Raw genomic sequence first — 21,245 nt, forward strand, 5'->3', positions numbered from 1 at the left:
GTCTGCGGTCATAGCAAAATCACTCCACAACCTGGTCAGAAAACCCCTCTGTCCAACGCCACTTCTGATGTGTGCACCCCTAACACTCCTAGTCTGCTGCCCCCTGGAGCTCGTGTGAGAACGATCACGTGCGCTGTGTGCTGGGAATGCCTGAAGCAAACGGTCAACAAGAGTTGATTGTTTGGTTGCTAATATTAGTTCCAAGTTCTCATGTGGCATAATATTTTGCAATTTGCCTTTATAGCGTGGATCAAGGAGGCAGGCCAACCAGTAATCGTCATCGTTCATCATTTTCGTAATGCGTGTGTCCCTTTTTAGGATACGTAAGGCATAATCCGCCATGTGGGCCAAAGTTCCAGTTGTCAAATCTCCGGTTGTGATTGGTTGAGGGGCAGTTGCAGGCAAATCTACGTCACTTGTGTCCCTCAAAAAACCAGAACCCGGCCGTGACACGCAACCAATTTCCTGTGCCCCCGGGAAAGGTTCGGCATTAAAAATATACTCATCCCCATCATCCTCCTCGTCCTCCACCTCCTCTTCGCCCGCTACCTCGTCCTGTACACTGCCCTGACCAGACAATGGCTGACTGTCATCAAGGCTTTCCTCTTCCTCTGGTGCAGACGCCTGCTCCTTTATGTGCGTCAAACTTTGCATCAGCAGACGCATTAGGGGGATGCTCATGCTTATTACGGCGTTGTCTGCACTAACCAGCCGTGTGCATTCCTCAAAACACTGAAGGACTTGACACATGTCTTGTATCTTAGACCACTGCACACCTGACAACTCCATGTCTGCCATCCTACTGCCTGCCCGTGTATCCTCCCACAAATAAATAACAGCACGCCTCTGTTCGCACAGTCTCTGAAGCATGTGCAGTGTTGAGTTCCACCTTGTTGCAACGTCTATGATTAGGCGATGCTAGGGAAGGTTCAAAGACCGCTGATAGGTCTGCATATGGCTGGCGTGTACAGGCGAACGTCGGATATGTGAGCAAAGTGCACGCACTTTGAGGAGCAGGTCGGAGAACCCAGGATAAGTTTTCAATAAGCACTGCACCACCAGGTTTAAGGTGTGAGCCAGGCAAGGAATGTGTTTCAGTTGGGAAAGGGAGATGGCAGCCATGAAATTCCTTCCGTTATCACTCACTACCTTGCCTGCCTTAAGATCTACTGTGCCCAGCCACGACTGCGTTTCTTGTTGCAAGAACTCGGACAGAACTTCCGCGGTGTGTCTGTTGTCGCCCAAACACTTCATAGCCAATACAGCCTGCTGACGCTTGGCAGTAGCTGGCCCATAATGGGACAACTGGTGTGCAACAGTGTCATCTGCCGATGGAGTGGTTGGCATACTGCGTTCTGTGGAAGAGCTGTAGCTTCTGCAGGAGGACGAGGAGGAGGAGGAGGAGGGGGTGCGAACGCCTACAGCCAACTGTTTCCTAGACCGTGGGCTAGGCACAACTGTCCCTAAATTGATGTCGCCTGTGGACCCTGCATCCACCACATTCACCCAGTGTGCCGTGATGGACACATAACGTCCCTGGCCATGCCTACTGGTCCATGCATCTGTAGTCAGGTGCACCTTTGTACTCACAGATTGCCTGAGTGCATGGACGATGCGCTGTTTAACATACTGGTGCAGGGCTGGGATGGCTTTTCTGGAAAAAAAGTGTCGACTGGGTAGCTCGTATCGTGGTTCAGCGTACTCCATCAGGGCTTTGAAAGCTTCGCTTTCAACTAACCGGTAGGGCATCATCTCTAACGAGATTAGTCTAGCTATGTGGGCGTTAAAACCCTGTGTACGCGGATGCGAGGATAAGTACTTCCTTTTTCTAACCAGAGTCTCATGTAGGGTGAGCTGGACTGGAGAGCTGGAGATCGTGGAACTTTCGGGTGTGCCGGTGTACATGGCAGACTGAGAGACGGTTGGAGACGGTATTGTTTCCGCCGGTGCCCTAGATGCAATATTTCCTCCTACAAAACTGGTGGTTCCCTGACCCTGACTGCTTTTGGCTGGCAAAGAAACCTGCACAGATACTGCCGGTGGTGCGGAAAATGGTGGCCTTACAGTGACGGAAGGGATGTTGCGTTGCTGACTAGCTTCATTGGCCGAGGGTGCTACAACCTTAAGGGACGTTTGGTAGTTAGTCCAGGCTTGAAAATGCATGGTGGTTAAGTGTCTATGCATGCAACTAGTATTTAGACTTTTCAGATTCTGACCTCTGCTTAAGCTAGTTGAACATTTTTGACAGATGACTTTGCGCTGATCAGTTGGATGTTGTTTAAAAAAATGCCAGACTGCACTCTTCCTAGACTCGGATCCCTTTTCAGGGATTGCAGACTGAGCTTTAACCGGATGGCCACGCTGTCCTCCAACAGGTTTTGGCTTTGACACGCGTTTTGGGCCAGATACGGGCCCGGCAGATGGAACCTGTTGCGATGTTGATGCCTGCTGCGGCCCCTCCTCCACCTCCGCTTCTGAACTACTGCCGCCTGCACCCTGTTCCCCCAATGGCTGCCAATCGGGGTCAATAACTGGGTCATCTATTACCTCCTCTTCGAGCTCGTGTGCAACTTCGTCTGTGTCACTGTGTCGGTCGGTGGTATAGCGTTCGTGGCGGGGCAACATAGTCTCATCAGGGTCTGATTGTGGATCTGTACCCTGAGAGGGCAATGTGGTGGTCTGAGTCAAAGGAGCAGCATAGTACTCTGGCTGTGGCTGTGCATCAGTGCACTCCATGTCAGAATCTACTTGTAATGGGCATGGCCTGTTAAATGTTTCACTTTCTAAGCCAGGGACGGTATGTGTAAAGAGCTCCATGGAGTGACCCGTTGTGTCGCCTGCTGCATCCTTCTCTCTTGTTGTAGTTTTTGCTGAGGAGGACAAGGAAGCGACTTGTCCCTGACCGTGAACATCCACAAGCGATGCGCTGCTTTTACATTTACCAGTTTCGGAAGAGGAGGCAAAAGAGCTAGAGGCTGAGTCTGCAATGTAAGCCAAAACTTGCTGTTGCTGCTCCGCCTTTAAAAGCGGTTTTCCTACTCCCAGAAAAGAGAGCGTTCGAGGCCTTGTGTAGCCTGACGACGAAACTGGCTCCACAGCTCCAGACTTAGGTGGAATATTTTTATCCCCACGACCACCTGATGCTCCACTACCACTACCATCATTACCAGCTGACAATGAACGCCCACGACGACCTCTTGCACCAGACTTCCTCATTGTTTTAAAATCTTAACCAAAGTAACTTTATTTGTTGCTGTCAAACAACTTACACGGTGAGCTATAACTTCAGTATGATTTCAATATCCCTTAACAGGTTGGTGAGACCACAAGGAAAATCAGGCACAATGTTACACACTCTGTTTTCTGTGGCACAAAATCACAGAGATGACACACACGCAGGACTGTCACTCAAGCACTAATGTCAATATTAATCTCCCACCTAATTTATTTTTTTTTTTTTCTCAGGGAGACTTTAGAAACCAAATAATATTAAAAAAACCAAAAAAATAAAAAGCCTTTCTATGGCCCACTGAATGAGAGAGAGAGGTGGCACACCCAGGAGTCAAGACTGGCACACAAGCTGAAAGGGCAATATTACTCTCCCACTGTTTTTTTATGTATTTTTTGTTTTTTAAGGGAGACTTTAGAAACCAAATAATATTAAAAAAAAAACAAAAAAAAAAGGCTTTCTATGGCCCACAATTAGAGAGAGAGAGGTGGCACACCCAGGAGTCAAGACTGGCGCACAAGCTGAAAGGGCAATATTACTCTCCCACTGTTTTTTTAAGTTTTTTTTTTTTATTTTCAGGGAGACTTTAGAAACCAAATAATATTAAAAAAACCAAAAAAATAAATAGCCTTTCTATGGCCCACTGAATGAGAGAGAGAGGTGGCACACCCAGGAGTCAAGACTGGCACACAAGCTGAAAGGGCAATATTACTCTCCCACTGTTTTTTTATGTATTTTTTGTTTTTTAAGGGAGACTTTAGAAACCAAATAATATTAAAAAAAAACAAAAAAAAAATAGCCTTTCTATGGCCCACTGAATGAGAGAGAGAGGTGGCACACCCAGGAGTCAAGACTGGCACACAAGCTGAAAGGGCAATATTACTCTCCCACTGTTTTTTTATGTATTTTTTGTTTTTTAAGGGAGACTTTAGAAACCCAATAATATTTAAAAAAAAAAAAAAAAAAGGCTTTCTATGGCCCACAATTAGAGAGAGAGGTGGCACACCCAGGAGTCAAGACTGGCACACAAGCTGAAAGGGCAATATTACTCTCCCACTGTTTTTTTATGTATTTTTTGTTTTTTAAGGGAGACTTTAGAAACCCAATAATATTTAAAAAAAAAAAAAAAAAAGGCTTTCTATGGCCCACAATTAGAGAGAGAGGTGGCACACCCAGGAGTCAAGACTGGCACACAAGCTGAAAGGGCAATATTACTCTCCCACTGTTTTTTTTTTTTTTTTTTTTTTTTTCAGGGAGACTTTAGAAACCAGATAATAAGAAAAAAAAATAAATAAATAAATAAATAGGCTTTCTATAGCCCACTGAATAAGAGATAGCACACACAGCAGTGGCACACAAGCCCTGACTGAGGCCAATATTTTTCTACCACTGATTGATGTAGTGTTTTTGTGTTGAGGTAGAATTTAGAACACAAATCACGGAAAAAATAAATAGGCTTTCTATGGCCCACTCAGTGAGAGATGGCACACACAGGGATGGCACTGTAGCAGAAATGCCAATCTTAATCTCCCACAAAAAAAAAAAAAAAAAAAAAAAAAACAGGGACTGTCCTACAATTACTATCTCCCTGCAGTAATCTAAGCCAGGTATGGCAGGCAGCAATAGGAGTGGACTGATGCACAAATTAAATAAAAAGTGTGGACAAACAAAAAAGATAGCTGTGCAGAAAGGAACAAGAGGATATGTGCTTTGAAAAAAGCAGTTGGTTTCCACAGTGGCATACACACAGCAATACAGCTATCACGGAGCCTTCTAGGGCAGCCCAATGAGCTACAGCGCTGAGGAAAAAAAAAAAAAAATAGCTTCCACTGTTCCTGCACACCGAAGGTGGTGTTGGACAGTGGAAATCGCTACAGCACAAGCGGTTTGGTGGTTAGTGGACCCTGCTTAACGCTATCCCTGCTTCTGACGAAGCGGCAGCAACCTCTCCCTAAGCTCAGATCAGCAGCAGTAAGATGGCGGTCGGCGGGAACGCCCCTTTATAGCCCCTGTGACGCCGCAGACAGCAAGCCAATCACTGCAATGCCCTTCTCTAAGATGGGGACCAGGATCTATGTCATCACGCTGCCCACACTCTGCATTCACCTTCATTGGCTGAGAAATGGCGCTTTTCGCGTCATTGAAACGCGACTTTGGCGCGAAAGTCGCGTACCGCATGGCCGACAAGCACAGGGGTCGGATCGGGTTTCATGAGACGCCGACTTAGCCAAAAGTCGGCGACTTTTGAAAATGATCGACCCGTTTCGCTCAACCCTAATCGAGATCAAGAACTGAAAGTCAATAGCTTTGTTAACAAAGAATAATGGCATGTTTCTGCCAAGTTTCGAACTGGGGACCTTTCGCGTGTTAGGCGAACGTGATAACCACTACATTACAGAAACTCCATGCACAGCTCAAACTGTTCAAACATACCGAAATGAAATTGAAAAAAATGATCCAGCCAAACTCAACAGGTCTTCCTCTATGTCTGAACACAGGACAAAGTGCACTTTCCAACCAAGGAACCTTTCTTTTGTCAGGCTAGTGAAAAAGAGAAAAAACATGCAAACAAAACCATTTTGCAAAAAGCAATCGCATGCCTTTGTCCAAAAGCCAAAAAGAAAGAGAAAAAGCAAGTAGATGCCTGGTTTCGCACCTTGATCCTATCAGGTGTTACTTGAACTAGAAAAACTTATACACTGTCAAAAACACACACTCTTGACAAAAGCAAATGCATGTAGAAACAAGCAAAGGGGTCAAAATGATGCTGATTACACCAACAATAGACACTTGTGATCAAAATAAAGAGAAACCGCATGCTTCTGCCCGGGATCGAACCGGAGACCTTTCGCGTGTAAAGCGAACGTGATAACCACTACACTACAGAAACGGAGCGAAAAAGGTTGCTGTGGTCAAGGCAAGGAATAAAGATCAAGGATTGAAAGTCAAAACGCATTGTTTCTGCCCAGTTTCGAACTGGGGACCTTTCGCGTGTGAGGCGAACGTGATAACCACTACACTACAGAAACTAGATAAAAGACATTACTGGGCTCATGACAAGCAATCGAGATCAAGAACTGAAAGTCAATAGCTTTGTTAACAAAGAATAATGGCATGTTTCTGCCCAGTTTCGAACTGGGGACCTTTCGCGTGTTAGGCGAACGTGATAACCACTACACTACAGAAACTCCATGCACAGCTCAAACTGTTCAAACATACCGAAATGAAATTGAAAAAAATGATCCAGCCAAACTCAACAGGTCTTCCTCTATGTCTGAACACAGGACAAAGTGCACTTTCCAACCAAGGAACCTTTCTTTTGTCAGGCTAGTGAAAAAGAGAAAAAACATGCAAACAAAACCATTTTGCAAAAAGCAATCGCATGCCTTTGTCCAAAAGCCAAAAAGAAAGAGAAAAAGCAAGTAGATGCCTGGTTTCGCACCTTGATCCTATCAGGTGTTACTTGAACTAGAAAAACTTATACACTGTCAAAAACACACACTCTTGACAAAAGCAAATGCATGTAGAAACAAGCAAAGGGGTCAAAATGATGCTGATTACACCAACAATAGACACTTGTGATCAAAATAAAGAGAAACCGCATGCTTCTGCCCGGGATCGAACCGGAGACCTTTCGCGTGTAAAGCGAACGTGATAACCACTACACTACAGAAACGGAGCGAAAAAGGTTGCTGTGGTCAAGGCAAGGAATAAAGATCAAGGATTGAAAGTCAAAACGCATTGTTTCTGCCCAGTTTCGAACTGGGGACCTTTCGCGTGTGAGGCGAACGTGATAACCACTACACTACAGAAACTAGATAAAAGACATTACTGGGCTCATGACAAGCAATCGAGATCAAGAACTGAAAGTCAATAGCTTTGTTAACAAAGAATAATGGCATGTTTCTGCCCAGTTTCGAACTGGGGACCTTTCGCGTGTTAGGCGAACGTGATAACCACTACACTACAGAAACTCCATGCACAGCTCAAACTGTTCAAACATACCGAAATGAAATTGAAAAAAATGATCCAGCCAAACTCAACAGGTCTTCCTCTATGTCTGAACACAGGACAAAGTGCACTTTCCAACCAAGGAACCTTTCTTTTGTCAGGCTAGTGAAAAAGAGAAAAAACATGCAAACAAAACCATTTTGCAAAAAGCAATCGCATGCCTTTGTCCAAAAGCCAAAAAGAAAGAGAAAAAGCAAGTAGATGCCTGGTTTCGCACCTTGATCCTATCAGGTGTTACTTGAACTAGAAAAACTTATACACTGTCAAAAACACACACTCTTGACAAAAGCAAACGCATGTAGAAACAAGCAAAGGGGTCAAAATGATGCTGATTACACCAACAATAGACACTTGTGATCAAAATAAAGAGAAACCGCATGCTTCTGCCCGGGATCGAACCGGAGACCTTTCGCGTGTAAAGCGAACGTGATAACCACTACACTACAGAAACGGAGCGAAAAAGGTTGCTGTGGTCAAGGCAAGGAATAAAGATCAAGGATTGAAAGTCAAAACACATTGTTTCTGCCCAGTTTCGAACTGGGGACCTTTCGCATGTGAGGCGAACGTGATAACCACTACACTACAGAAACTAGATAAAAGACATTACTGGGCTCATGACAAGCAATCGAGATCAAGAACTGAAAGTCAATAGCTTTGTTAACAAAGAATAATGGCATGTTTCTGCCCAGTTTCGAACTGGGGACCTTTCGCGTGTTAGGCGAACGTGATAACCACTACACTACAGAAACTCCATGCACAGCTCAAACTGTTCAAACATACCGAAATGAAATTGAAAAAAATGATCCAGCCAAACTCAACAGGTCTTCCTCTATGTCTGAACACAGGACAAAGTGCACTTTCCAACCAAGGAACCTTTCTTTTGTCAGGCTAGTGAAAAAGAGAAAAAACATGCAAACAAAACCATTTTGCAAAAAGCAATCGCATGCCTTTGTCCAAAAGCCAAAAAGAAAGAGAAAAAGCAAGTAGATGCCTGGTTTCGCACCTTGATCCTATCAGGTGTTACTTGAACTAGAAAAACTTATACACTGTCAAAAACACACACTCTTGACAAAAGCAAACGCATGTAGAAACAAGCAAAGGGGTCAAAATGATGCTGATTACACCAACAATAGACACTTGTGATCAAAATAAAGAGAAACCGCATGCTTCTGCCCGGGATCGAACCGGAGACTTTTCGCGTGTAAAGCTAACGTGATAACCACTACACTACAGAAACGGAGCGAAAAAGGTTGCTGTGGTCAAGGCAAGGAATAAAGATCAAGGATTGAAAGTCAAAACGCATTGTTTCTGCCCAGTTTCGAACTGGGGACCTTTCGCGTGTGAGGCGAACGTGATAACCACTACACTACAGAAACTAGATAAAAGACATTACTGGGCTCATGACAAGCAATCGAGATCAAGAACTGAAAGTCAATAGCTTTGTTAACAAAGAATAATGGCATGTTTCTGCCCAGTTTCGAACTGGGGACCTTTCGCGTGTTAGGCGAACGTGATAACCACTACACTACAGAAACTCCATGCACGGCTCAAACTGTTCAAACATACCGAAATGAAATTGAAAAAAATGATCCAGCCAAACTCAACAGGTCTTCCTCTATGTCTGAACACAGGACAAAGTGCACTTTCCAACCAAGGAACCTTTCTTTTGTCAGGCTAGTGAAAAAGAGAAAAAACATGCAAACAAAACCATTTTGCAAAAAGCAATCGCATGCCTTTGTCCAAAAGCCAAAAAGAAAGAGAAAAAGCAAGTAGATGCCTGGTTTCGCACCTTGATCCTATCAGGTGTTACATGAACTAGAAAAACTTATACACTGTCAAAAACACACACTCTTGACAAAAGCAAACGCATGTAGAAACAAGCAAAGGGGTCAAAATGATGCTGATTACACCAACAATAGACACTTGTGATCAAAATAAAGAGAAACCGCATGCTTCTGCCCGGGATCGAACCGGAGACCTTTCGCGTGTAAAGCGAACGTGATAACCACTACACTACAGAAACGGAGCGAAAAAGGTTGCTGTGGTCAAGGCAAGGAATAAAGATCAAGGATTGAAAGTCAAAACGCATTGTTTCTGCCCAGTTTCGAACTGGGGACCTTTCGCGTGTGAGGCAAACGTGATAACCACTACACTACAGAAACTAGATAAAAGACATTACTGGGCTCATGACAAGCAATCGAGATCAAGAACTGAAAGTCAATAGCTTTGTTAACAAAGAATAATGGCATGTTTCTGCCTAGTTTCGAACTGGGGACCTTTCGCGTGTTAGGTGAACGTGATAACCACTACACTACAGAAACTCCATGCACAGCTCAAACTGTTCAAACATACCGAAATGAAATTGAAAAAAATGATCCAGCCAAACTCAACAGGTCTTCCTCTATGTCTGAACACAGGACAAAGTGCACTTTCCAACCAAGGAACCTTTCTTTTGTCAGGCTAGTGAAAAAGAGAAAAAACATGCAAACAAAACCATTTTGCAAAAAGCAATCGCATGCCTTTGTCCAAAAGCCAAAAAGAAAGAGAAAAAGCAAGTAGATGCCTGGTTTCGCACCTTGATCCTATCAGGTGTTACTTGAACTAGAAAAACTTATACACTGTCAAAAACACACACTCTTGACAAAAGCAAACGCATGTAGAAACAAGCAAAGGGGTCAAAATGATGCTGATTACACCAACAATAGACACTTGTGATCAAAATAAAGAGAAACCGCATGCTTCTGCCCGGGATCGAACCGGAGACCTTTCGCGTGTAAAGCGAACGTGATAACCACTACACTACAGAAACGGAGCGAAAAAGGTTGCTGTGGTCAAGGCAAGGAATAAAGATTAAGGATTCAAAGTCAAAACGCATTGTTTCTGCCCAGTTTCGAACTGGGGACCTTTCGCGTGTGAGGCGAACGTGATAACCACTACACTACAGAAACTAGATAAAAGACATTACTGGGCTCATAACAAGCAATCGAGATCAAGAACTGAAAGTCAATAGCTTTGTTAACAAAGAATAATGGCATGTTTCTGCCCAGTTTCGAACTGGGGACCTTTCGCGTGTTAGGCGAACGTGATAACCACTACACTACAGAAACTCCATGCACAGCTCAAACTGTTCAAACATACCGAAATGAAATTGAAAAAAATGATCCAGCCAAACTCAACAGGTCTTCCTCTATGTCTGAACACAGGACAAAGTGCACTTTCCAACCAAGGAACCTTTCTTTTGTCAGGCTAGTGAAAAAGAGAAAAAACATGCAAACAAAACCATTTTGCAAAAAGCAATCGCATGCCTTTGTCCAAAAGCCAAAAAGAAAGAGAAAAAGCAAGTAGATGCCTGGTTTCGCACCTTGATCCTATCAGGTGTTACTTGAACTAGAAAAACTTATACACTGTCAAAAACACACTCTTGACAAAAGCAAACGCATGTAGAAACAAGCAAAGGGGTCAAAATGATGCTGATTACACCAACAATAGACACTTGTGATCAAAATAAAGAGAAACCGCATGCTTCTGCCCGGGATCGAACCGGAGACCTTTCGCGTGTAAAGCGAACGTGATAACCACTACACTACAGAAACGGAGCGAAAAAGGTTGCTGTGGTCAAGGCAAGGAATAAAGATCAAGGATTGAAAGTCAAAACGCATTGTTTCTGCCCAGTTTCGAACTGGGGACCTTTCGCGTGTGAGGAAAACGTGATAACCACTACACTACAGAAACTAGATAAAAGACATTACTGGGCTCATGACAAGCAATCGAGATCAAGAACTGAAAGTCAATAGCTTTGTTAACAAAGAATAATGGCATGTTTCTGCCCAGTTTCGAACTGGGGACCTTTCGCGTGTTAGGCGAACGTGATAACCACTACACTACAGAAACTCCATGCACAGCTCAAACTGTTCAAACATACCGAAATGAAATTGAAAAAAATGATCCAGCCAAACTCAACAGGTCTTCCTCTATGTCTGAACACAGGACAAAGTGCACTTTCCAACCAAGGAACCTTTCTTTTGTCAGGCTAGTGAAAAAGAGAAAAAACATGCAAACAAAACCATTTTGCAAAAAGCAATCGCATGCCTTTGTCCAAAAGCCAAAAAGAAAGAGAAAAAGCAAGTAGATGCCTGGTTTCGCACCTTGATCCTATCAGGTGTTACTTGAACTAGAAAAACTTATACACTGTCAAAAACACACACTCTTGACAAAAGCAAACGCATGTAGAAACAAGCAAAGGGGTCAAAATGATGCTGATTACACCAACAATAGACACTTGTGATCAAAATAAAGAGAAACCGCATGCTTCTGCCCGGGATCGAACCGGAGACCTTTCGCGTGTAAAGCGAACGTGATAACCACTACACTACAGAAACGGAGCGAAAAAGGTTGCTGTGGTCAAGGCAAGGAATAAAGATTAAGGATTCAAAGTCAAAACGCATTGTTTCTGCCCAGTTTCGAACTGGGGACCTTTCGCGTGTGAGGCGAACGTGATAACCACTACACTACAGAAACTAGATAAAAGACATTACTGGGCTCATAACAAGCAATCGAGATCAAGAACTGAAAGTCAATAGCTTTGTTAACAAAGAATAATGGCATGTTTCTGCCCAGTTTCGAACTGGGGACCTTTCGCGTGTTAGGCGAACGTGATAACCACTACACTACAGAAACTCCATGCACAGCTCAAACTGTTCAAACATACCGAAATGAAATTGAAAAAAATGATCCAGCCAAACTCAACAGGTCTTCCTCTATGTCTGAACACAGGACAAAGTGCACTTTCCAACCAAGGAACCTTTCTTTTGTCAGGCTAGTGAAAAAGAGAAAAAACATGCAAACAAAACCATTTTGCAAAAAGCAATCGCATGCCTTTGTCCAAAAGCCAAAAAGAAAGAGAAAAAGCAAGTAGATGCCTGGTTTCGCACCTTGATCCTATCAGGTGTTACATGAACTAGAAAAACTTATACACTGTCAAAAACACACACTCTTGACAAAAGCAAACGCATGTAGAAACAAGCAAAGGGGTCAAAATGATGCTGATTACACCAACAATAGACACTTGTGATCAAAATAAAGAGAAACCGCATGCTTCTGCCCGGGATCGAACCGGAGACCTTTCGCGTGTAAAGCGAACGTGATAACCACTACACTACAGAAACGGAGCGAAAAAGGTTGCTGTGGTCAAGGCAAGGAATAAAGATCAAGGATTGAAAGTCAAAACGCATTGTTTCTGCCCAGTTTCGAACTGGGGACCTTTCGCGTGTGAGGCGAACGTGATAACCACTACACTACAGAAACTAGATAAAAGACATTACTGGGCTCATGACAAGCAATCGAGATCAAGAACTGAAAGTCAATAGCTTTGTTAACAAAGAATAATGGCATGTTTCTGCCCAGTTTCGAACTGGGGACCTTTCGCGTGTTAGGCGAACGTGATAACCACTACACTACAGAAACTCCATGCACAGCTCAAACTGTTCAAACATACCGAAATGAAATTGAAAAAAATGATCCAGCCAAACTCAACAGGTCTTCCTCTATGTCTGAACACAGGACAAAGTGCACTTTCCAACCAAGGAACCTTTCTTTTGTCAGGCTAGTGAAAAAGAGAAAAAACATGCAAACAAAACCATTTTGCAAAAAGCAATCGCATGCCTTTGTCCAAAAGCCAAAAAGAAAGACAAAAAAAGCAAGTAGATGCCTGGTTTCGCACCTTGATCCTATCAGGTGTTACTTGAACTAGAAAAACTTATACACTGTCAAAAACACACACTCTTGACAAAAGCAAACGCATGTAGAAACAAGCAAAGGGGTCAAAATGATGCTGATTACACCAACAATAGACACTTGTGATCAAAATAAAGAGAAACAGCATGCTTCTGCCCGGGATCGAAGCAGAGACCTTTCGCGTGTAAAGCGAACGTGATAACCACTACACTACAGAAACGGAGCGAAAAAGGTTGCCGTGGTCAAGGCAAGGAATAAAGATCAAGGATTGAAAGTCAAAACGCATTGTTTCTGCCCAGTTTCGAACTGGGGACCTTTCGCGTGTGAGGCGAACGTGATAACCACTACACTACAGAAACTAGATAAAAGACATTACTGGGCTCATGACAAGCAATCGAGATCAAGAACTGAAAGTCAATAGCTTTGTTAACAAAGAATAATGGCATGTTTCTGCCCAGTTTCGAACTGGGGACCTTTCGCGTGTTAGGCGAACGTGATAACCACTACACTACAGAAACTCCATGCACAGCTCAAACTGTTCAAACATATCGAAATGAAATTGAAAAAAATGATCCAGCCAAACTCAACAGGTCTTCCTCTATGTCTGAACACAGGACAAAGTGCACTTTCCAACCAAGGAACCTTTCTTTTGTCAGGCTAGTGAAAAAGAGAAAAAACATGCAAACAAAACCATTTTGCAAAAAGCAATCGCATGCCTTTGTCCAAAAGCCAAAAAGAAAGAGAAAAAGCAAGTAGATGCCTGGTTTCGCACCTTGATCCTATCAGGTGTTACTTGAACTAGAAAAACGTATACACTGTCAAAAACACACACTCTTGACAAAAGCAAACGCATGTAGAAACAAGCAAAGGGGTCAAAATGATGCTGATTACACCAACAATAGACACTTGTGATCAAAATAAAGAGAAACCGCATGCCTCTGCCCGGGATCGAACCGGAGACCTTTCGCGTGTAAAGCGAACGTGATAACCACTACACTACAGAAACGGAGCGAAAAAGGTTGCTGTGGTCAAGGCAAGGAATAAAGATCAAGGATTGAAAGTCAAAACACATTGTTTCTGCCCAGTTTCGAACTGGGGACCTTTCGCGTGTGAGGCGAACGTGATAACCACTACACTACAGAAACTAGATAAAAGACATTACTGGGCTCATGACAAGCAATCGAGATCAAGAACTGAAAGTTAATAGCTTTGTTAACAAAGAATAATGGCATGTTTCTGCCCAGTTTCGAACTGGGGACCTTTCGCGTGTTAGGCGAACGTGATAACCACTACACTACAGAAACTCCATGCACAGCTCAAACTGTTCAAACATACCGAAGTGAAATTGAAAAAAATGATCCAGCCAAACTCAACAGGTCTTCCTCTATGTCTGAACACAGGACAAAGTGCACTTTCCAACCAAGGAACCTTTCTTTTGTCAGGCTAGTGAAAAAGAGAAAAAACATGCAAACAAAACCATTTTGCAAAAAGCAATCGCATGCCTTTGTCCAAAAGCCAAAAGAAAGAGAAAAAGCAAGTAGATGCCTGGTTTCACACCTTGATCCTATCAGGTGTTACTTGAACTAGAAAAACTTATTCACTGTCAAAAACACACACTCTTGAAAAAAGCAAACGCATGTAGAAACAAGCAAAGGGGTCAAAATGATGCTGATTACACCAACAATAGACACTTGTGATCAAAATAAAGAGAAACTGCATGCTTCTGCCCGGGATCGAACCGGAGACCTTTCGCGTGTAAAGCGAACGTGATAACCACTACACTACAGAAACGGGGCGAGAAAGGTTGCTGTGGTCAAGGCAAGGAATAAAGATCAAAGATTGAAAGTCAAAATGCATTGTTTCTGCCCAGTTTCGAACTGGGGACCTTTCGCGTGTGAGGCGAACGTGATAACCACTACACTACAGAAACCAGATAAAAGACATTACTGGGCTCATGACAAGCAATCGAGATCAAGAACTGAAAGTCAATAGCTTTGTTAACAAAGAATAATGGCATGTTTCTGCCCAGTTTCGAACTGGGGACCTTTCGCGTGTTAGGCGAACGTGATAACCACTACACTACAGAAACTCCATGCACAGCTCAAACTGTTCAAACATACCGAAATGAAATTGAAAAAAATGATCCAGCCAAACTCAACAGGTCTTCCTCTATGTCTGAACACAGGACAAAGTGCACTTTCCAACCAAGGAACCTTTCTTTTGTCAGGCTAGTGAAAAAGAGAAAAAACATGCAAACAAAACCATTTTGCAAAAAGCAATCGCATGCCTTTGTCCAAAAGCCAAAAAGAAAGAGAAAAAGCAAGTAGATGCCTGGTTTCGCACCTTGATCCTATCAGGTGTTACTTGAACTAGAAAAACTTATACACTGTCAAAAACACACACTCTTGACAAAAGCAAACGCATGTAGAAACAAGCAAAGGGGTCAAAATGATGCTGATTACACCAACAATAGACACTTGTGATCAAAATAAAGAGAAACCGCATGCTTCTGCCCGGGATCGAACCGGAGACCTTTCGCGTGTAAAGCGAACGTGATAACCACTTCACTACAGAAACGGAGCGAAAAAGGTTGCTGTGGTCATGGCAAGGAATAAAGATCAAGGATTGAAAGTCAAAACGCATTGTTTCTGCCCAGTTTCGAACTGGGGACCTTTCGCGTGTGAGGCGAACGTGATAACCACTACACTACAGAAACTAGATAAAAGACATTACTGGGCTCATGACAAGCAATCGAGATCAAGAACTGAAAGTCAATAGCTTTGTTAACAAAGAATAATGGCATGTTTCTGCCCAGTTTCGAACTGGGGACCTTTCGCGTGTTAGGCGAACGTGATAACCACTACACTACAGAAACTCCATGCACAGCGCAGACTGTTCAAACATACCGAAATGAAATTGAAAAAAATGATCCAGCCAAACTCAACAGGTCTTCCTCTATGTCTGAACACAGGACAAAGTGCACTTTCCAACCAAGGAACCTTTCTTTTGTCAGGCTAGTGAAAAAGAGAAAAAACATGCAAACAAAACCATTTTGCAAAAAGCAATCGCATGCCTTTGTCCAAAAGCCAAAAAGAAAGAGAAAAAGCAAGTAGATGCCTGGTTTCGCACCTTGATCCTATCAGGTGTTACTTGAACTAGAAAAACTTATACACTGTCAAAAACACACACTCTTGACAAAAGCAAACGCATGTAGAAACAAGCAAAGGGGTCAAAATGATGCTGATTACACCAACAATAGACACTTGTGATCAAAATAAAGAGAAACCGCATGCTTCTGCCCGGGATCGAACCGGAGACCTTTCGCGTGTAAAGCGAACGTGATAACCACTACACTACAGAAACGGAGCGAAAAAGGTTGCTGTGGTCAAGGCAAGGAATAAAGATCAAGGATTGAAAGTCAAAACGCATTGTTTCTGCCCAGTTTCGAACTGGGGACCTTTCGCGTGTGAGGCGAACGTGATAACCACTACACTACAGAAACTAGATAAAAGACATTACTGGGCTCATGACAAGCAATCGAGATCAAGAACTGAAAGTTAATAGCTTTGTTAACAAAGAATAATGGCATGTTTCTGCCCAGTTTCGAACTGGGGACCTTTCGCGTGTTAGGCGAACGTGATAACCACTACACTACAGAAACTCCATGCACAACTCAAACTGTTCAAACATACCGAAGTGAAATTGAAAAAAATGATCCAGCCAAACTCAACAGGTCTTCCTCTATGTCTGAACACAGGACAAAGTGCACTTTCCAACCAAGGAACCTTTCTTTTGTCAGGCTAGTGAAAAAGAGAAAAAACATGCAAACAAAACCATTTTGCAAAAAGCAATCGCATGCCTTTGTCCAAAAGCCAAAAGAAAGAGAAAAAGCAAGTAGATGCCTGGTTTCGCACCTTGATCCTATCAGGTGTTACTTGAACTAGAAAAACTTATACACTGTCAAAAACACACACTCTTGACAAAAGCAAACGCATGTAGAAACAAGCAAAGGGGTCAAAATGATGCTGATTACACCAACAATAGACACTTGTGATCAAAATAAAGAGAAACCGCATGCTTCTGCCCGGGATCGAACCGGAGACCTTTCGCGTGTAAAGCGAACGTGATAACCACTACACTACAGAAACGGAGCGAAAAAGGTTGCTGTGGTCAAGGCAAGGAATAAAGATTAAGGATTCAAAGTCAAAACGCATTGTTTCTGCCCAGTTTCGAACTGGGGACCTTTCGCGTGTGAGGCGAACGTGATAACCACTACACTACAGAAACTAGATAAAAGACATTACTGGGCTCATAACAAGCAATCGAGATCAAGAACTGAAAGTCAATAGCTTTGTTAACAAAGAATAATGGCATGTTTCTGCCCAGTTTCGAACTGGGGACCTTTCGCGTGTTAGGCGAACGTGATAACCACTACACTACAGAAACTCCATGCACAGCTCAAACTGTTCAAACATACCGAAATGAAATTGAAAAAAATGATCCAGCCAAACTCAACAGGTCTTCCTCTATGTCTGAACACAGGACAAAGTGCACTTTCCAACCAAGGAACCTTTCTTTTGTCAGGCTAGTGAAAAAGAGAAAAAACATGCAAACAAAACCATTTTGCAAAAAGCAATCGCATGCCTTTGTCCAAAAGCCAAAAAGAAAGAGAAAAAGCAAGTAGATGCCTGGTTTCGCACCTTGATCCTATCAGGTGTTACTTGAACTAGAAAAACTTATACACTGTCAAAAACACACACTCTTGACAAAAGCAAACGCATGTAGAAACAAGCAAAGGGGTCAAAATGATGCTGATTACACCAACAATAGACACTTGTGATCAAAATAAAGAGAAACCGCATGCTTCTGCCCGGGATCGAACCGGAGACCTTTCGCGTGTAAAGCGAACGTGATAACCACTACACTACAGAAACGGAGCGAAAAAGGTTGCTGTGGTCAAGGCAAGGAATAAAGATCAAGGATTGAAAGTCAAAACGCATTGTTTCTGCCCAGTTTCGAACTGGGGACCTTTCGCGTGTGAGGCGAACGTGATAACCACTACACTACAGAAACTAGATAAAAGACATTACTGGGCTCATGACAAGCAATCGAGATCAAGAACTGAAAGTCAATAGCTTTGTTAACAAAGAATAATGGCATGTTTCTGCCCAGTTTCGAACTGGGGACCTTTCGCGTGTTAGGCGAACGTGATAACCACTACACTACAGAAACTCCATGCACAGCTCAAACTGTTCAAACATACCGAAATGAAATTGAAAAAAATGATCCAGCCAAACTCAACAGGTCTTCCTCTATGTCTGAACACAGGACAAAGTGCACTTTCCAACCAAGGAACCTTTCTTTTGTCAGGCTAGTGAAAAAGAGAAAAAACATGCAAACAAAACCATTTTGCAAAAAGCAATCGCATGCCTTTGTCCAAAAGCCAAAAAGAAAGACAAAAAAAGCAAGTAGATGCCTGGTTTCGCACCTTGATCCTATCAGGTGTTACTTGAACTAGAAAAACTTATACACTGTCAAAAACACACACTCTTGACAAAAGCAAACGCATGTAGAAACAAGCAAAGGGGTCAAAATGATGCTGATTACACCAACAATAGACACTTGTGATCAAAATAAAGAGAAACAGCATGCTTCTGCCCGGGATCGAAGCAGAGACCTTTCGCGTGTAAAGCGAACGTGATAACCACTACACTACAGAAACGGAGCGAAAAAGGTTGCCGTGGTCAAGGCAAGGAATAAAGATCAAGGATTGAAAGTCAAAACGCATTGTTTCTGCCCAGTTTCGAACTGGGGACCTTTCGCGTGTGAGGCGAACGTGATAACCACTACACTACAGAAACTAGATAAAAGACATTACTGGGCTCATGACAAGCAATCGAGATCAAGAACTGAAAGTCAATAGCTTTGTTAACAAAGAATAATGGCATGTTTCTGCCCAGTTTCGAACTGGGGACCTTTCGCGTGTTAGGCGAACGTGATAACCACTACACTACAGAAACTCCATGCACAGCTCAAACTGTTCAAACATATCAAAATGAAATTGAAAAAAATGATCCAGCCAAACTCAACAGGTCTTCCTCTATGTCTGAACACAGGACAAAGTGCACTTTCCAACCAAGGAACCTTTCTTTTGTCAGGCTAGTGAAAAAGAGAAAAAACATGCAAACAAAACCATTTTGCAAAAAGCAATCGCATGCCTTTGTCCAAAAGCCAAAAAGAAAGAGAAAAAGCAAGTAGATGCCTGGTTTCGCACCTTGATCCTATCAGGTGTTACTTGAACTAGAAAAACGTATACACTGTCAAAAACACACACTCTTGACAAAAGCAAACGCATGTAGAAACAAGCAAAGGGGTCAAAATGATGCTGATTACACCAACAATAGACACTTGTGATCAAAATAAAGAGAAACCGCATGCTTCTGCCCGGGATCGAACCGGAGACCTTTCGCGTGTAAAGCGAACGTGATAACCACTACACTACAGAAACGGAGCGAAAAAGGTTGCTGTGGTCAAGGCAAGGAATAAAGATCAAGGATTGAAAGTCAAAACACATTGTTTCTGCCCAGTTTCGAACTGGGGACCTTTCGCGTGTGAGGCGAACGTGATAACCACTACACTACAGAAACTAGATAAAAGACATTACTGGGCTCATGACAAGCAATCGAGATCAAGAACTGAAAGTTAATAGCTTTGTTAACAAAGAATAATGGCATGTTTCTGCCCAGTTTCGAACTGGGGACCTTTCGCGTGTTAGGCGAACGTGATAACCACTACACTACAGAAACTCCATGCACAGCTCAAACTGTTCAAACATACCGAAGTGAAATTGAAAAAAATGATCCAGCCAAACTCAACAGGTCTTCCTCTATGTCTGAACACAGGACAAAGTGCACTTTCCAACCAAGGAACCTTTCTTTTGTCAGGCTAGTGAAAAAGAGAAAAAACATGCAAACAAAACCATTTTGCAAAAAGCAATCGCATGCCTTTGTCCAAAAGCCAAAAGAAAGAGAAAAAGCAAGTAGATGCCTGGTTTCGCACCTTGATCCTATCAGGTGTTACTTGAACTAGAAAAACTTATTCACTGTCAAAAACACACACTCTTGACAAAAGCAAACGCATGTAGAAACAAGCAAAGGGGTCAAAATGATGCTGATTACACCAACAATAGACACTTGTGATCAAAATAAAGAGAAACTGCATGCTTCTGCCCGGGATCGAACCGGAGACCTTTCGCGTGTAAAGCGAACGTGATAACCACTACACTACAGAAACGGAGCGAGAAAGGTTGCTGTGGTCAAGGCAAGGAATAAAGATCAAAGATTGAAAGTCAAAATGCATTGTTTCTGCCCAGTTTCAAACTGGGGACCTTTCGCGTGTGAGGCGAACGTGATAACCACTACACTACAGAAACCAGATAAAAGACATTACTGGGCTCATGACAAGCAATCGAGATCAAGAACTGAAAGTCAATAGCTTTGTTAACAAAGAATAATGGCATGTTTCTGCCCAGTTTCGAACTGGGGACCTTTCGCGTGTTAGGCGAACGTGATAACCACTACACTACAGAAACTCCATGCACAGCTCAAACTGTTCAAACATATCGAAATGAAATTGAAAAAAATGATCCAGCCAAACTCAACAGGTCTTCCTCTATGTCTGAACACAGGACAAAGTGCACTTTCCAACCAAGGAACCTTTCTTTTGTCAGGCTAGTGAAAAAGAGAAAAAACATGCAAACAAAACCATTTTGCAAAAAGCAATCGCATGCCTTTGTCCAAAAGCCAAAAAGAAAGAGAAAAAGCAAGTAGATGCCTGGTTTCGCACCTTGATCCTATCAGGTGTTACTTGAACTAGAAAAACTTATACACTGTCAAAAACACACACTCTTGACAAAAGCAAACGCATGTAGAAACAAGCAAAGGGGTCAAAATGATGCTGATTACACCAACAATAGACACTTGTGATCAAAATAAAGAGAAACCGCATGCTTCTGCCCGGGATCGAACCGGAGACCTTTCGCGTGTAAAGCGAACGTGATAACCACTACACTACAGAAACGGAGCGAAAAAGGTTGCTGTGGTCAAGGCAAGGAATAAAGATCAAGGATTGAAAGTCAAAACACATTGTTTCTGCCCAGTTTCGAACTGGGGACCTTTCGCGTGTGAGGCGAACGTGATAACCACTACACTACAGAAACTAGATAAAAGACATTACTGGGCTCATGACAAGCAATCGAGATCAAGAACTGAAA

General features: G+C 42.9%; 51 non-coding genes across 51 annotated transcripts; all 51 read right to left on the reverse strand.

Annotated features, from left to right (window-relative positions):
• Positions 1–6,046: 6,046 nt before the first annotated feature.
• Positions 6,047–6,119, reverse strand: TRNAV-UAC (transfer RNA valine (anticodon UAC)). Its single transcript has one exon. It is a non-coding gene; the product is annotated as a tRNA-Val (tRNA).
• A 66-nt stretch (positions 6,120–6,185) lies between these two features.
• TRNAV-CAC (transfer RNA valine (anticodon CAC)) lies at positions 6,186–6,258 on the reverse strand. Its single transcript has one exon. It is a non-coding gene; the product is annotated as a tRNA-Val (tRNA).
• An 86-nt stretch (positions 6,259–6,344) lies between these two features.
• TRNAV-AAC (transfer RNA valine (anticodon AAC)) lies at positions 6,345–6,417 on the reverse strand. Its single transcript has one exon. It is a non-coding gene; the product is annotated as a tRNA-Val (tRNA).
• A 415-nt stretch (positions 6,418–6,832) lies between these two features.
• Positions 6,833–6,905, reverse strand: TRNAV-UAC (transfer RNA valine (anticodon UAC)). The gene has a single exon. It is a non-coding gene; the product is annotated as a tRNA-Val (tRNA).
• Positions 6,906–6,971: 66 nt separating this feature from the next.
• TRNAV-CAC (transfer RNA valine (anticodon CAC)) lies at positions 6,972–7,044 on the reverse strand. The gene has a single exon. It is a non-coding gene; the product is annotated as a tRNA-Val (tRNA).
• Positions 7,045–7,130: 86 nt separating this feature from the next.
• Positions 7,131–7,203, reverse strand: TRNAV-AAC (transfer RNA valine (anticodon AAC)). The gene has a single exon. It is a non-coding gene; the product is annotated as a tRNA-Val (tRNA).
• A 415-nt stretch (positions 7,204–7,618) lies between these two features.
• Positions 7,619–7,691, reverse strand: TRNAV-UAC (transfer RNA valine (anticodon UAC)). The gene has a single exon. It is a non-coding gene; the product is annotated as a tRNA-Val (tRNA).
• A 66-nt stretch (positions 7,692–7,757) lies between these two features.
• On the reverse strand, positions 7,758–7,830 carry TRNAV-CAC (transfer RNA valine (anticodon CAC)). The gene has a single exon. It is a non-coding gene; the product is annotated as a tRNA-Val (tRNA).
• Positions 7,831–7,916: 86 nt separating this feature from the next.
• Positions 7,917–7,989, reverse strand: TRNAV-AAC (transfer RNA valine (anticodon AAC)). Its single transcript has one exon. It is a non-coding gene; the product is annotated as a tRNA-Val (tRNA).
• A 554-nt stretch (positions 7,990–8,543) lies between these two features.
• Positions 8,544–8,616, reverse strand: TRNAV-CAC (transfer RNA valine (anticodon CAC)). The gene has a single exon. It is a non-coding gene; the product is annotated as a tRNA-Val (tRNA).
• Positions 8,617–8,702: 86 nt separating this feature from the next.
• TRNAV-AAC (transfer RNA valine (anticodon AAC)) lies at positions 8,703–8,775 on the reverse strand. Its single transcript has one exon. It is a non-coding gene; the product is annotated as a tRNA-Val (tRNA).
• A 415-nt stretch (positions 8,776–9,190) lies between these two features.
• On the reverse strand, positions 9,191–9,263 carry TRNAV-UAC (transfer RNA valine (anticodon UAC)). The gene has a single exon. It is a non-coding gene; the product is annotated as a tRNA-Val (tRNA).
• Positions 9,264–9,976: 713 nt separating this feature from the next.
• Positions 9,977–10,049, reverse strand: TRNAV-UAC (transfer RNA valine (anticodon UAC)). Its single transcript has one exon. It is a non-coding gene; the product is annotated as a tRNA-Val (tRNA).
• A 66-nt stretch (positions 10,050–10,115) lies between these two features.
• TRNAV-CAC (transfer RNA valine (anticodon CAC)) lies at positions 10,116–10,188 on the reverse strand. The gene has a single exon. It is a non-coding gene; the product is annotated as a tRNA-Val (tRNA).
• An 86-nt stretch (positions 10,189–10,274) lies between these two features.
• TRNAV-AAC (transfer RNA valine (anticodon AAC)) lies at positions 10,275–10,347 on the reverse strand. The gene has a single exon. It is a non-coding gene; the product is annotated as a tRNA-Val (tRNA).
• Positions 10,348–10,760: 413 nt separating this feature from the next.
• Positions 10,761–10,833, reverse strand: TRNAV-UAC (transfer RNA valine (anticodon UAC)). The gene has a single exon. It is a non-coding gene; the product is annotated as a tRNA-Val (tRNA).
• Positions 10,834–11,058: 225 nt separating this feature from the next.
• On the reverse strand, positions 11,059–11,131 carry TRNAV-AAC (transfer RNA valine (anticodon AAC)). Its single transcript has one exon. It is a non-coding gene; the product is annotated as a tRNA-Val (tRNA).
• Positions 11,132–11,546: 415 nt separating this feature from the next.
• TRNAV-UAC (transfer RNA valine (anticodon UAC)) lies at positions 11,547–11,619 on the reverse strand. The gene has a single exon. It is a non-coding gene; the product is annotated as a tRNA-Val (tRNA).
• A 66-nt stretch (positions 11,620–11,685) lies between these two features.
• TRNAV-CAC (transfer RNA valine (anticodon CAC)) lies at positions 11,686–11,758 on the reverse strand. The gene has a single exon. It is a non-coding gene; the product is annotated as a tRNA-Val (tRNA).
• Positions 11,759–11,844: 86 nt separating this feature from the next.
• TRNAV-AAC (transfer RNA valine (anticodon AAC)) lies at positions 11,845–11,917 on the reverse strand. Its single transcript has one exon. It is a non-coding gene; the product is annotated as a tRNA-Val (tRNA).
• A 415-nt stretch (positions 11,918–12,332) lies between these two features.
• On the reverse strand, positions 12,333–12,405 carry TRNAV-UAC (transfer RNA valine (anticodon UAC)). The gene has a single exon. It is a non-coding gene; the product is annotated as a tRNA-Val (tRNA).
• A 66-nt stretch (positions 12,406–12,471) lies between these two features.
• Positions 12,472–12,544, reverse strand: TRNAV-CAC (transfer RNA valine (anticodon CAC)). Its single transcript has one exon. It is a non-coding gene; the product is annotated as a tRNA-Val (tRNA).
• Positions 12,545–12,630: 86 nt separating this feature from the next.
• On the reverse strand, positions 12,631–12,703 carry TRNAV-AAC (transfer RNA valine (anticodon AAC)). The gene has a single exon. It is a non-coding gene; the product is annotated as a tRNA-Val (tRNA).
• Positions 12,704–13,259: 556 nt separating this feature from the next.
• On the reverse strand, positions 13,260–13,332 carry TRNAV-CAC (transfer RNA valine (anticodon CAC)). The gene has a single exon. It is a non-coding gene; the product is annotated as a tRNA-Val (tRNA).
• Positions 13,333–13,418: 86 nt separating this feature from the next.
• TRNAV-AAC (transfer RNA valine (anticodon AAC)) lies at positions 13,419–13,491 on the reverse strand. The gene has a single exon. It is a non-coding gene; the product is annotated as a tRNA-Val (tRNA).
• A 415-nt stretch (positions 13,492–13,906) lies between these two features.
• Positions 13,907–13,979, reverse strand: TRNAV-UAC (transfer RNA valine (anticodon UAC)). Its single transcript has one exon. It is a non-coding gene; the product is annotated as a tRNA-Val (tRNA).
• Positions 13,980–14,045: 66 nt separating this feature from the next.
• TRNAV-CAC (transfer RNA valine (anticodon CAC)) lies at positions 14,046–14,118 on the reverse strand. The gene has a single exon. It is a non-coding gene; the product is annotated as a tRNA-Val (tRNA).
• Positions 14,119–14,204: 86 nt separating this feature from the next.
• On the reverse strand, positions 14,205–14,277 carry TRNAV-AAC (transfer RNA valine (anticodon AAC)). Its single transcript has one exon. It is a non-coding gene; the product is annotated as a tRNA-Val (tRNA).
• Positions 14,278–14,691: 414 nt separating this feature from the next.
• Positions 14,692–14,764, reverse strand: TRNAV-UAC (transfer RNA valine (anticodon UAC)). Its single transcript has one exon. It is a non-coding gene; the product is annotated as a tRNA-Val (tRNA).
• A 66-nt stretch (positions 14,765–14,830) lies between these two features.
• On the reverse strand, positions 14,831–14,903 carry TRNAV-CAC (transfer RNA valine (anticodon CAC)). The gene has a single exon. It is a non-coding gene; the product is annotated as a tRNA-Val (tRNA).
• An 86-nt stretch (positions 14,904–14,989) lies between these two features.
• TRNAV-AAC (transfer RNA valine (anticodon AAC)) lies at positions 14,990–15,062 on the reverse strand. Its single transcript has one exon. It is a non-coding gene; the product is annotated as a tRNA-Val (tRNA).
• A 554-nt stretch (positions 15,063–15,616) lies between these two features.
• TRNAV-CAC (transfer RNA valine (anticodon CAC)) lies at positions 15,617–15,689 on the reverse strand. Its single transcript has one exon. It is a non-coding gene; the product is annotated as a tRNA-Val (tRNA).
• Positions 15,690–15,775: 86 nt separating this feature from the next.
• On the reverse strand, positions 15,776–15,848 carry TRNAV-AAC (transfer RNA valine (anticodon AAC)). The gene has a single exon. It is a non-coding gene; the product is annotated as a tRNA-Val (tRNA).
• Positions 15,849–16,263: 415 nt separating this feature from the next.
• On the reverse strand, positions 16,264–16,336 carry TRNAV-UAC (transfer RNA valine (anticodon UAC)). Its single transcript has one exon. It is a non-coding gene; the product is annotated as a tRNA-Val (tRNA).
• A 66-nt stretch (positions 16,337–16,402) lies between these two features.
• Positions 16,403–16,475, reverse strand: TRNAV-CAC (transfer RNA valine (anticodon CAC)). The gene has a single exon. It is a non-coding gene; the product is annotated as a tRNA-Val (tRNA).
• Positions 16,476–16,561: 86 nt separating this feature from the next.
• Positions 16,562–16,634, reverse strand: TRNAV-AAC (transfer RNA valine (anticodon AAC)). Its single transcript has one exon. It is a non-coding gene; the product is annotated as a tRNA-Val (tRNA).
• Positions 16,635–17,048: 414 nt separating this feature from the next.
• On the reverse strand, positions 17,049–17,121 carry TRNAV-UAC (transfer RNA valine (anticodon UAC)). The gene has a single exon. It is a non-coding gene; the product is annotated as a tRNA-Val (tRNA).
• Positions 17,122–17,187: 66 nt separating this feature from the next.
• On the reverse strand, positions 17,188–17,260 carry TRNAV-CAC (transfer RNA valine (anticodon CAC)). Its single transcript has one exon. It is a non-coding gene; the product is annotated as a tRNA-Val (tRNA).
• Positions 17,261–17,346: 86 nt separating this feature from the next.
• On the reverse strand, positions 17,347–17,419 carry TRNAV-AAC (transfer RNA valine (anticodon AAC)). The gene has a single exon. It is a non-coding gene; the product is annotated as a tRNA-Val (tRNA).
• Positions 17,420–17,834: 415 nt separating this feature from the next.
• Positions 17,835–17,907, reverse strand: TRNAV-UAC (transfer RNA valine (anticodon UAC)). Its single transcript has one exon. It is a non-coding gene; the product is annotated as a tRNA-Val (tRNA).
• Positions 17,908–17,973: 66 nt separating this feature from the next.
• On the reverse strand, positions 17,974–18,046 carry TRNAV-CAC (transfer RNA valine (anticodon CAC)). Its single transcript has one exon. It is a non-coding gene; the product is annotated as a tRNA-Val (tRNA).
• Positions 18,047–18,132: 86 nt separating this feature from the next.
• TRNAV-AAC (transfer RNA valine (anticodon AAC)) lies at positions 18,133–18,205 on the reverse strand. Its single transcript has one exon. It is a non-coding gene; the product is annotated as a tRNA-Val (tRNA).
• A 556-nt stretch (positions 18,206–18,761) lies between these two features.
• TRNAV-CAC (transfer RNA valine (anticodon CAC)) lies at positions 18,762–18,834 on the reverse strand. Its single transcript has one exon. It is a non-coding gene; the product is annotated as a tRNA-Val (tRNA).
• Positions 18,835–18,920: 86 nt separating this feature from the next.
• Positions 18,921–18,993, reverse strand: TRNAV-AAC (transfer RNA valine (anticodon AAC)). Its single transcript has one exon. It is a non-coding gene; the product is annotated as a tRNA-Val (tRNA).
• A 415-nt stretch (positions 18,994–19,408) lies between these two features.
• On the reverse strand, positions 19,409–19,481 carry TRNAV-UAC (transfer RNA valine (anticodon UAC)). Its single transcript has one exon. It is a non-coding gene; the product is annotated as a tRNA-Val (tRNA).
• Positions 19,482–19,547: 66 nt separating this feature from the next.
• Positions 19,548–19,620, reverse strand: TRNAV-CAC (transfer RNA valine (anticodon CAC)). Its single transcript has one exon. It is a non-coding gene; the product is annotated as a tRNA-Val (tRNA).
• Positions 19,621–19,706: 86 nt separating this feature from the next.
• Positions 19,707–19,779, reverse strand: TRNAV-AAC (transfer RNA valine (anticodon AAC)). The gene has a single exon. It is a non-coding gene; the product is annotated as a tRNA-Val (tRNA).
• Positions 19,780–20,193: 414 nt separating this feature from the next.
• TRNAV-UAC (transfer RNA valine (anticodon UAC)) lies at positions 20,194–20,266 on the reverse strand. Its single transcript has one exon. It is a non-coding gene; the product is annotated as a tRNA-Val (tRNA).
• A 225-nt stretch (positions 20,267–20,491) lies between these two features.
• Positions 20,492–20,564, reverse strand: TRNAV-AAC (transfer RNA valine (anticodon AAC)). The gene has a single exon. It is a non-coding gene; the product is annotated as a tRNA-Val (tRNA).
• A 415-nt stretch (positions 20,565–20,979) lies between these two features.
• On the reverse strand, positions 20,980–21,052 carry TRNAV-UAC (transfer RNA valine (anticodon UAC)). Its single transcript has one exon. It is a non-coding gene; the product is annotated as a tRNA-Val (tRNA).
• Positions 21,053–21,118: 66 nt separating this feature from the next.
• On the reverse strand, positions 21,119–21,191 carry TRNAV-CAC (transfer RNA valine (anticodon CAC)). The gene has a single exon. It is a non-coding gene; the product is annotated as a tRNA-Val (tRNA).
• Positions 21,192–21,245: the final 54 nt, after the last annotated feature.

The sequence above is a fragment of the Ranitomeya variabilis genome, chromosome 2, assembly GCF_051348905.1.
Source record: "Ranitomeya variabilis isolate aRanVar5 chromosome 2, aRanVar5.hap1, whole genome shotgun sequence".
Classification (NCBI taxonomy): Eukaryota; Metazoa; Chordata; class Amphibia; order Anura; family Dendrobatidae; genus Ranitomeya; species Ranitomeya variabilis.